Raw genomic sequence first — 10014 nt, forward strand, 5'->3', positions numbered from 1 at the left:
GGTCTTTTATGTGTGGAAACTGAGGTGTCCCTTTTTTCACTGCCATTGCAACTTTGAACTGTCACTAAGTGAATGTTGTAAATTGGGGACTACCTATAGGTGCTTACAATCCCACACAAACACGCCCCAACTTTTCTTTAAAATGCACCGGGATTTTGTATTTTATACCGCCTGAGATATATATATTTTTGCACACCCAAGAAATGCTGGGTGCCGAGTGCCTGAAGTTGTTATTCTGAATCATCCAATTTATTCAGATTAAATGAGCCATTTGAGAGGCCATTTCTCTTTTTATAAGAGATGGAGGAAGTTTCTTCTGGTGAAAATTAGTTCAGAAGACGGACTGCTTCCCTTTGCATGGTTCATTACTCTCCGGCAGCCTTCCAGGGTTCAAGGTTTGCTTAATGTTTTCTGTAACACAACAACAGCGCCTGGGTGCTTGAAGAGAGAGCAAAACAAACCAGGAAGAACCAGGTCAAAGGACAAACTTGGATTATTTATTCTATGCAGCTCTGCCCCCTGCAGTCAAATTGTAAAACCTGCCAAGAGTTTAACAATAGCTGTCATGCTGCAGTTGGCCCAAAACACACACGGAGAATGCAGAGATAATATTCACATTGTTAAATCTGTGTTTCTCGGTTAACGACCGGTGGAGTTTTAGTGACAAAAAACGCTGGATGTAGACCAGAGGTGTCTCCAACCTTGGCTGTCAACCCTGTAGATAACCTCGCTGAAGCCATTTTAGAAGCTTCAGTGTTACCTCAGTGGAGCTGAGGGAGAGGGAGGGGGGGGATTTTAGGTAGCTGGGATTTTGTAGCCAAAACAAAATACTTTCTCTCTGGAACCAAGGACAGTCTCACGCCTGGTCAGAGGAAGGAGGAGTGATGTCACCAGGCAACAAAGCAGGCGCCTTGATTGGATCATGTGACTGATTGTTTTGAGAAAGTGACAAAACTTTTACCTCAGAGTCAGTTTTCACCAGATCTGTGCCAATATGATATATCCAATAAAGCTATTCTTTCAGGAATTTACCTGCCTCGGAGTTTTGCTTGCTATGGGTCTATTGCTTGGATCCCTGACCTTGGCAACTTTAAGACTTGTGGACTTCAACTCCCAGAATTCCCCAGCCAGCAATGCTGGCTGGGGAATTCTGGGAGTTGAAGTCCTCAAGTCTTAAAAGTTGCCAAGGTTGGACATGTAGACCCTGGGATTTATTTCTATGTAGTCCTGGTGTCGCCAGCTTTGGGTAAATTTTAAGATTTGATGAGAACACAGTCCAAAGCATTTTTTTTTCCTCTTTGCATCTAGCAAATACCTATGGAGATTCTTGGTCATCCAAGTCACGGTTGTCCCAAAGGTGCTTTTTTCAGGAGGCAACTGGACTTTCTTCTTTTTATTTTTGAAGACGTTTCGCTTCTCATCCAAGAAGCTTCTTCAGCTCTTGACCGGATGGTGGGGAACGAAAGGATTTATATTCCTTGCAGACAGCTGGTCATTTGCATCCTTTGAGAGAGTCGTTGAGGCTACTTGGAGGTTTATCTAAAATTGCAGACTGCAGGAACCATTTGCGCTTCAGTCTGAGATGCAGCCAACACTAGAGTCATCCCCAGCGGCCTGCGCCTGACTTCAACAGGGAAGAGACACAGGGCAGAAAACATCCTGCAGCCAAGAAAGCTCCACACCCATTTGCACCACTCAGGTGACCCCGAGGACACAGGCAAACCTCCAAGTGGCCTCAACGGCACTCTAAAAGGATGCAAATGACCGTCTGTCTCCAAGGAATATAAATCCTTCCATTCCCTTCCCATCCAGTCAGAGCTAAAGAAGCCTCTTGGATGAGAAGTGAAATGTCTTCAAAAGAAAAACAAAGTCCAGTTGCCTCCTGAAAAAAACGCCTTGGGGATCTACCGTGTTTCCCCGAAAATACGACCTACTCCGAAAAAGCTTGATTTTTACACGTGCGCCCAATATAAGCCCTACCCCCAAAATAAACCCTAATTAAGACCTCACCCACTCCAGGGTGCACAGGTAAAAATTAAAGCTTGGGTGGGTATGAGGGGGGTGGAAGTGCCCTATTAGTTATCTTCGGACAGTTGCAGGCAGGCCTCACATCCCGATACCTGCCTGCTGGCCCATTTCTTCTGCAGCCGGCAAGCCTTTCCTGAAGGCCTTGCCGGCCACAGAAGTTATTCCCAAAAGCCTCTCGACAGTAAAAGGGAGGCTGGGGGCAACTCACGCAAGTGAGGTGAGTGGACGACATCCTTCCCCCCCCCCTCTCCACCCCAGGAAATAAGACCTGGTGCCTCCTTTGGTGGCAAAAAAAATATAAAAGACCTGATCTTATTTTTCGGGGAAACACGGTAGCAAATAGCATGAAGCAAAATTGGTATTTGCGAGAGAGTTTTTTTTTTTTTTCACTTCTATAAACCACGTCTGGATTTTGCCACACAGACCGATAACCAGGCAAGGAAGGAAGCCCTGGTCCAGGATTTCAAATGCCTCAACAAAGGAACATTTTAATTTCCACTGAACATTACGCAGCTCCGTGGTGAAATCCACATTTTTTTTACTACTGGTTTTGTGGGTGTGGCTTGGTAGGCGTGGCAGGGGAAGGATACTGCAAAATCTCCATTCCCACCCCACTCCTGGGGGAAGGATACTGCAAAATCTCCATTCCCACCCCACTCTGGGGCCAGCCAGAGGTGGTATTGAGTAGTATCTCCGAACTACTCAAAATTTCCCCTACCGGTTCTCCAGAACCTGCTGGATTTCATCCCTGAAGCAGCTCACATGTTCCATAATGGTCTCTGTGTTTTTCCCCTGCTGTGACACCAAAGCTGGCCCTGTGTTCAAGAGCTGAAATACATCCCCCCCCTCAAGAATTTGAAAGCCAAATCTTCTCAAGCTCCTGCTCAATTTATTCCCATCGCCCAGAGAGGGATCTCTAAGTGGTGTTCCTTCCACTATTGTTCTTCTATTCTATTCCCCTCTCCAGAAGTAGGCCCTCCTAGCTATGAACAATTAATTTTGTACTCAGGATCACAGCTGAGTACAGCTACATTGAACAATTACCGTCTACAAATTGCCCTTGATTTACAACAGTTCATTTAGCGACCAGCCCTTTTGAGTTAACAGCATTTGGGGAAAAAAATGACCAGTCCTCATCATATTTATACCATTGAGCATTGCCAACATTGGCAATCATTATGTATTTTCAATTGCAGCAACCCAGGCTCAGACTCAACCCTTCCAAGACCGAGTGGCTGTGGCTACCCGCGTCCCGGTATAGTCAGCTGACGCCATCGCTGTCTATAGGGGGTGAATCTCTACCCCCCACAGAGAGGGCTCGCAATCTGGGCGTCCTCCTGGATGCACGGCTGTCTTTAGAAGAGCATATGATGGCCGTGGCCAGGGGGGCTTTTTATCAGGTTCACCTGATTCGCCAGTTGTGTCCCTTTCTGGACCGGGACGCCTTGCACACAGTCACTCACGCCCTTGTTACCTCCCGGCTGGACTACTGCAATGCTCTCTACATGGGGCTCCCCTTGAAGAGCACTCGGAGGCTCCAACTGGTCCAGAATGCGGCCGCGCGGGTAATTATGGGTGCAACTCGTTGCGCCCATGTAACACCTTTCCTGCGCGAGCTGCACTGGCTCCCAGTGGTCTTCCGGGTGCGATTCAAGGTGTTGGTTACCACCTTTAAAGTGCTCCATGGCTTAGGACCTGGGTACCTACAAGACCGCCTTCTGCCACCAATAGCCTCCCACCGACCAGTTCGGTCCCACAGAGAGGGACTCCTCAGGGTGCCGTCGGCCAAATTATGTCGGCTGGCGACACCCAGGGGGAGGGCCTTCTCTGTGGGAGCCCCTGCCCTGTGGAATGAACTGCCCCCGGAAATACGTAAGATCTCCGACCTCCGAGTTTTCCGCTGTGCTTTTAAGACCCTGCTCTTCCGATAGGCAGGGCTAGCTTCATAATTGAGTTTTAAATTTGGAATTCTTAAATTTTTGGGTTTTTTAGTTAATTGGCCTTAAGTGTAATACTTTTAATAATTTTTTAAATTTAAATTGTGATGTTTGTATTGTGTTTTTACCTGGCTGTACACCACCCCGAGTCCTTCGGGAGAGGGGCGGTGTAGAAATAAAATTATCCTTATCCTTATCCTTATCCCACAGTCCCATGAACACCAGTTGTGGTCTTCCCAGCCAGCTTCCAACAAGCTAAGCCAATAGGGGAAGCCGGATTCATTTAATGACTGTTGGATTCACTTAACAACCATACAAAAAAAAATGGTAGCAAAATTGGGAATGGCTCAACAACCGCCTTGCTTATCGACTGAAATCCTGGTCCCATTTAGGGTGATAAGTCGAGGCCTACCTGTAGTTCTATAAACCTTAACATCCAGATGTGGACAGTTGTCAGAATCAAATAATTCACACAAAGCAGCAATTAAATTCCATAGGCAGAACTACCTTCCCTGCATCCTAAGCCAGTCCCTAGTTATCTGGGAAGAATTCCTAAAGTTCTCCTTCGCTTGCTAGAGGAAGCTCTTGGGTAGGACCCTGAAACCGGGGTGTTTCCAAATTTCAGGCTCGTGAAAATAAAGTGACTTATTTTTGAAAGCAGTAAAGACGGAAAGAAGAGACCAATTCTGGCCTCACTGAACGGGAACAGTTGGTGTAAAATAAAACAACATTGATCTGCCAACTCTTTGCAACCCAGTGCATCGGTTACTAGGGTGCTTATATGTTGCTACAGCATCGGTTTTTCCATGGCGTGAAGCAGCTTTATTGACTGTCCCTGGTCAATAGCAACCACTAGGGCAGGGATGGCTAACCTTTTTGCCGTTGCGTGTCAAAAGTGGGGGTCGCATGTGTGCGTGGCCACATCCATTAATGCACCCTGCCCCCCGCGCATGCGCACGTGACCCCCCCGCTTGTAGCATGCGATGGCACAGTGCTACAAGCATTAGGCCCGTTTTTCACTCTCCCCAGGCTCCAGAGGCTTTCTTGGAGCCTGGAGAGGGTGAAAACGGCCTTCCCTACCCCCTCGGAGGCCCTTCGGAGGCCGGAAATGGCCCGTTTCCCGACTTCCAGCGGGACTGGAAGGCCCGTTTTTCGCCCTCCCCAGGCACCAGAGGCTTTCTAGGAGCCTGGGGAGGGTGAATATGGCCTTCCCCATCCCCACCCCCAGAGGCCTCCGGAGGCTGGAAACAGCCTGTTTCCCGACTTCCCGTGGGCCCGGAAGGCCCAAAAATTAGCTGGCTGACACACACATGTGTGCTGGAGCTGAGCTAGGGCAATGCTCGCATGCCCACCGATATGGCTCCGCGTGCCACCTGTGGCACGCGTGCCATAGGTTCGCCATCATGGCACTAGGGAATTACTGTTCCTACTTGTGTCATTCAGAAGGGTTGGGAGTAATTCCCTGGGGATAGCGATCTATTTCCAAAATTGCACACATACACACACACACACACCTTTCCCCCCTCTTTTTCAATCTAGTCTTCCATCTCCATCAGGCTGACGGCGAATAGTATGCAGGACAAGTATTTCTTTTGTCTAGATCAGAAAGGATCTGTTGATTCCAGGATGAGCCGAGCTTCAACCCACAATCTTTCCCCGATAGAAGATTCCAATAGCCAAATAAACCAAATAAACAAGAGACCTTCTTTCCTTGTAGCCATCCTCCATTGATTTTTTTTCTCCCCCGCCCATCTTGGAACCGGATTATATTTTTCTTCCTACAAACTGGAATTAAGCGGGATCTAACCCTCATAGAAAAGCACCAGGGGGATTTTTTCCCCCTGGATTTTTCCCTCCAAGCTAGAGGCAGACCCATTTTAAAATTTGATCTTTCTTTGCCTGGATCCAGATTTAGTCTCTTATGTGAGTTTTTGGAGCATAATCCAAAAGGGTGTGCTAAGCCCTTTTATGATTCTTGAAGACTAAACAAGATGGATGAGAACTGGTTTGGTCTAGTGCCGTAATGGCGAACCTATGGCACGCGTGCTACAGGTGGCACACATAACCATATCTGTGGGCACGCAAGCTCAGCTCCAGCACATTGATTTTCGGGCCTTCTGGGCCCACCGGAAGTAGGGAAATAGGGGGTGAGGAAAGCCTGTTTTTCTCTCTCCCCAGGCTCCAGAGCCTTTCTAGGAGCTTGAGGAGGGCGAAAATGGCCTTCCACCCCCCGCCCCAGAGGCCCTCCGGAGGCCGGAAATGACCTGTTTGCCAACTTCTGGTGGGACTGGAAGTCAGCAAACGGGCCATTTCCGGCCTCTGGAGGGCCTCCGGGAGGATGAGGAAGGCTGTTTTGCCCTCCCCAAGCTCCTAGGAAGGCTCTGGAGCCTGGGGAGAGAGAGAAAAATGGGCCCACCGGGCCATTGCATGCCAGGAAGGAGGGGGGAGCGGGGGGGGACACGTGCATGTGCAGGGGTGGCACGCATAGAATTATGGGTGTGGCCATGAGTGTGCGCAACCTCCCCCTCCCGCTCCTGGCACGTGATGGCAAAAAAGTTAGCCATCATTGGTCTAGTGATTGAGGCACCAGGCCAGAAACCAGGCGACAGTGACTTCTAGTCCCACCTTAGCCATGCAAGCCAGCTGGGCGACCTTGGGCCAGTCACTCTCAGTGCAACCCTCCTCAAAACTCCTTTTTGTTGTGAGGAAAATAGGAAATGGGTCTGTTAGATTTGTTTGCCATTTTAGGTTATTTGTAAAATTTGGGCCAGAAAAATCCAGGCGCCACAAGATGGCAGCAGAGAGTCAGGATAGATGCAGCTTTTGTTATATTCTTTGTTTTTCTCTTCTCTCTTCTTTATTTTTATTTTTTTGTCCTTTCTTTCTTTTCCCTCCTCCCACTTTGCATCTTTCATTCAAGGGAATAAAAGAGAAGGGGAGGGACAGAGAGAAAGAAAGACATCCCAGATCTGCTGGCCGTACATGAACATTTACATGGGCCAATCTGTGATCAATGAAAAAATACTAAATGCTTCTTTCAATCTCTCTTTTTTGGGGTTTGGCCAGTCTAGAGGAAAAAAGGAATAGGGGAGACATAGTAGCAGCATTCCAGTATTTGAGAGGCTGCCCCAAAGGGGAGGAGATCAACTTATTTCCCAAAACACTTGAAGGCAGGACAAAAAACAACAGATGGAAACTAACCAAGGAGAGAAGCAACCTGGAATTGAGGAGAAACTTCCTAACAGTGAGGACAATTAACCAGTGGAACAGCTTGCCACCAGAAGTTGTGGATTCTCCATCACTGAAGGCTTTTAAGAAGAGACTAGACAGTCACTTGTCTCAAATGGTATAGGTCTACGGCAGTGGTGAAATCCAATTTTTTTTACTACTGGTTCTGTGGGCGTGGCTTGGTGGGCTTGGTGGGCGTGACAGGGGAAAGATACTGCAAAATCCCCATTCCCACCCCACTCCAGGGGAAGGATATTGCAAAATCTCCATTCCCAACCCACTCTGGGGCCAGCAGGAGGTGGTATTTGCCAGTTCTCCGAACTACTCAAAATTTCCGCTACCGGTTCTCCAGAACCTGACAGAACCTGCTGGATTTCACCCCTGGTCTACGGTCTCCTGATTGAGGCAGGGGGCTGGACTAGAAGACCTCCAAGGAGGTGGGTGGCTGTGGAGCTATTGGGTTTGGTATTTGGGTTTTATTTATATAAGCCACCCAGTGAATTGGGCAGCCATATACATTTTCTTAATAAATAACGAATAAATTTAAGGTGTGTCTCGCTGCCCTTAGCGTTAACAGTCCTGCCATGCAAATTCCTGTTCTCTCTCTCTCTCTCTCTCTCTCTCCCTCCCTCCCTCTCTTTCTCTCTCTCTCTCTCTCTCCCTCCCTCCCTCTCTTTCTCTCTCTCTCTCTCCCTCCCTCCCTCCCTCCCACCCTCCCTCCCTCTCTCTCTTTCTCTCTCTCTCTCTCTCAAGCCCCCTCCTCTAATTCATTGGTCCCCACTGGAGCACTGCTGAACAACGTAAGGAAAAGAAACTCTGGGCACTGAGCTAGGAAGAGGCAGTCGCTTCTCAAAGCATGTTCACCGGTGACTCAGAGAAAGGTCAGCAGTTCGACGGTTCGAATCCCTAGTATAGGCCTCCTACGTGAGCAGGGGGTTGGACTAGATGACCTCCAAGGTCCCTTCCAACTCTGTTATTCTATTCATCGGTGGATCCAGAGAATCCATTTCTTCTGAATTCTCTTTTGCATTTGAACATTGGAACAACTTTTGGAGATGGACTGGGTAGCTAAAGACAATATGTCCCAGCCAGACCCAAATCTTACTAGGGACTAGAAGGAAAGAAAGAAAGCGGATAATTTTTTGATCACGATCTTTGTCCTATGGAATGTGTTGATGAGTTTCAACCTTGGCTACTTTAATATGAGTGAACTTCAACTCCCAGAATTCCCCAGATAGTCATGCTGGCTAGGGAATTCTGAGAGTTGAAGTCTATCCATCTTAAAGTTGCTGAGATTGAGATACTCTGTGTGTGTATATCAGTTTGCATTTATTGTTGTAAATGCCTCTTTTAAATGGTTGCAATGCCTTCTGAAGTGGCTTCCTCATGGTGCTGGGGAATTCTGGGAGTTGAAGTCCACCTTTCTTAAAGGGGCCGCAGTTGAGAAATATTGCCATGCTGTAAGTAGGGATAAAGCCACCATCTTCAATTCCATGCCTGAATGAAGTTTCTAAGTTGGGGCTTGCTGCTCCTGCTTTAAATTCAAGATTGCTGTTTGTTCTTTGTTCTACTCACATTGTCTGCTAAATGACATGATTGATATATCGGTAAGGAACCAAGTGTGTTGTGTTGGCTGCTGTGATAGGATATGCATTAAATGTTGGCTTAACAAGACTTTTTAAACACATCCATCTTCTAGCCCCATTTTAGTTGCTCAGAAGAGAGGGGGGTGGGGAAAATCTGGGGAATGAACCTGAATTATTTCCCATGCTCCACAACGGTCTCTATGCACGAACAGGCTATCTGTCCCACAATGCAGCACCATTCGCTGGTAGCGGAGTAATGCAAGGGAAGATTGCACTTAGATGCAAATTTGTGTGTCATTTCTAATCTCCAGAGCTCCAGAGTGGTTCCAAGAAACTCCAGGGAGCCGAATAGGAGTTGGAGGATTGTTTTTAATGCTTCTTGAACACTCTGGAGAATGTTTAAAACGGGTAGTTAGCTGCTTTGTGTCAGAAATTTATCATGATAAAGGGAGCCTTTATGCATACAACATGGAGCCTGGTATGCAGGAGTCCTTGACTTATGAGCACGATTGAGCCCAAAATTTCTACTGCTAAGTGAGACAGTTGTTAAGTGAGTTTTGCACCCATTTTACGACCTCTCTTGCCACTGTTGTTAAGCGAATCACTGCTGTTGTTAAGTTAGGTCACACGGTTGTTCAGTGAAGCTGGCTTCCTTATTGACTTTGCTTATCAGAAGGTTGCAAAAGGGGATCACATAACATTGCGACCGTCATAAATATGAGTCAGTTGCCAAGCGCCTGAATTTTGATCATGTGACCATGGAGATGCAATGGTCATAAGGGTGAAAAACGGTTCTAAATGAGTTTTTTTTCGCTGTCGTGACTTTGAACGGTCACTAAACCCACTCTTGTAAGTTGAGAACTACCTGTATTATGATTCTGTTTTGGTTTCAAAATCATAAGTTGTCCTCATCTTACGACTGTTTGTTTAACAACGGTTCAGAGTTACGATCTTGCTGAAAAATGTGAGTTATGACTGTTCCTTACAACCGCTGCAGTGTCCTATGCGGAAATTTTGAGTACTTTGAAGAACCGGCAAATACCACCTCTGGCTGGCCCCAGAGTGGGGTGGGAATGGAGATTTTGCAATATCCTTCCCCCAGGAGTGGGGAGGGAATGGGGATTTTGCAATATCCTTCCCCCAGGAGTGGGGAGGGAATGGAGATTTTGCAATACCCTTCCCCCAGGAGTGGGGAGGGAATGGAGGTTTTGCAATATCCTTCCCCCAGGAGTGGG

The sequence above is a fragment of the Pantherophis guttatus genome, chromosome 1 (genome assembly GCF_059756535.1).
Source record: "Pantherophis guttatus breed Tessera chromosome 1, ASM5975653v1, whole genome shotgun sequence".
Classification (NCBI taxonomy): Eukaryota; Metazoa; Chordata; class Lepidosauria; order Squamata; family Colubridae; genus Pantherophis; species Pantherophis guttatus.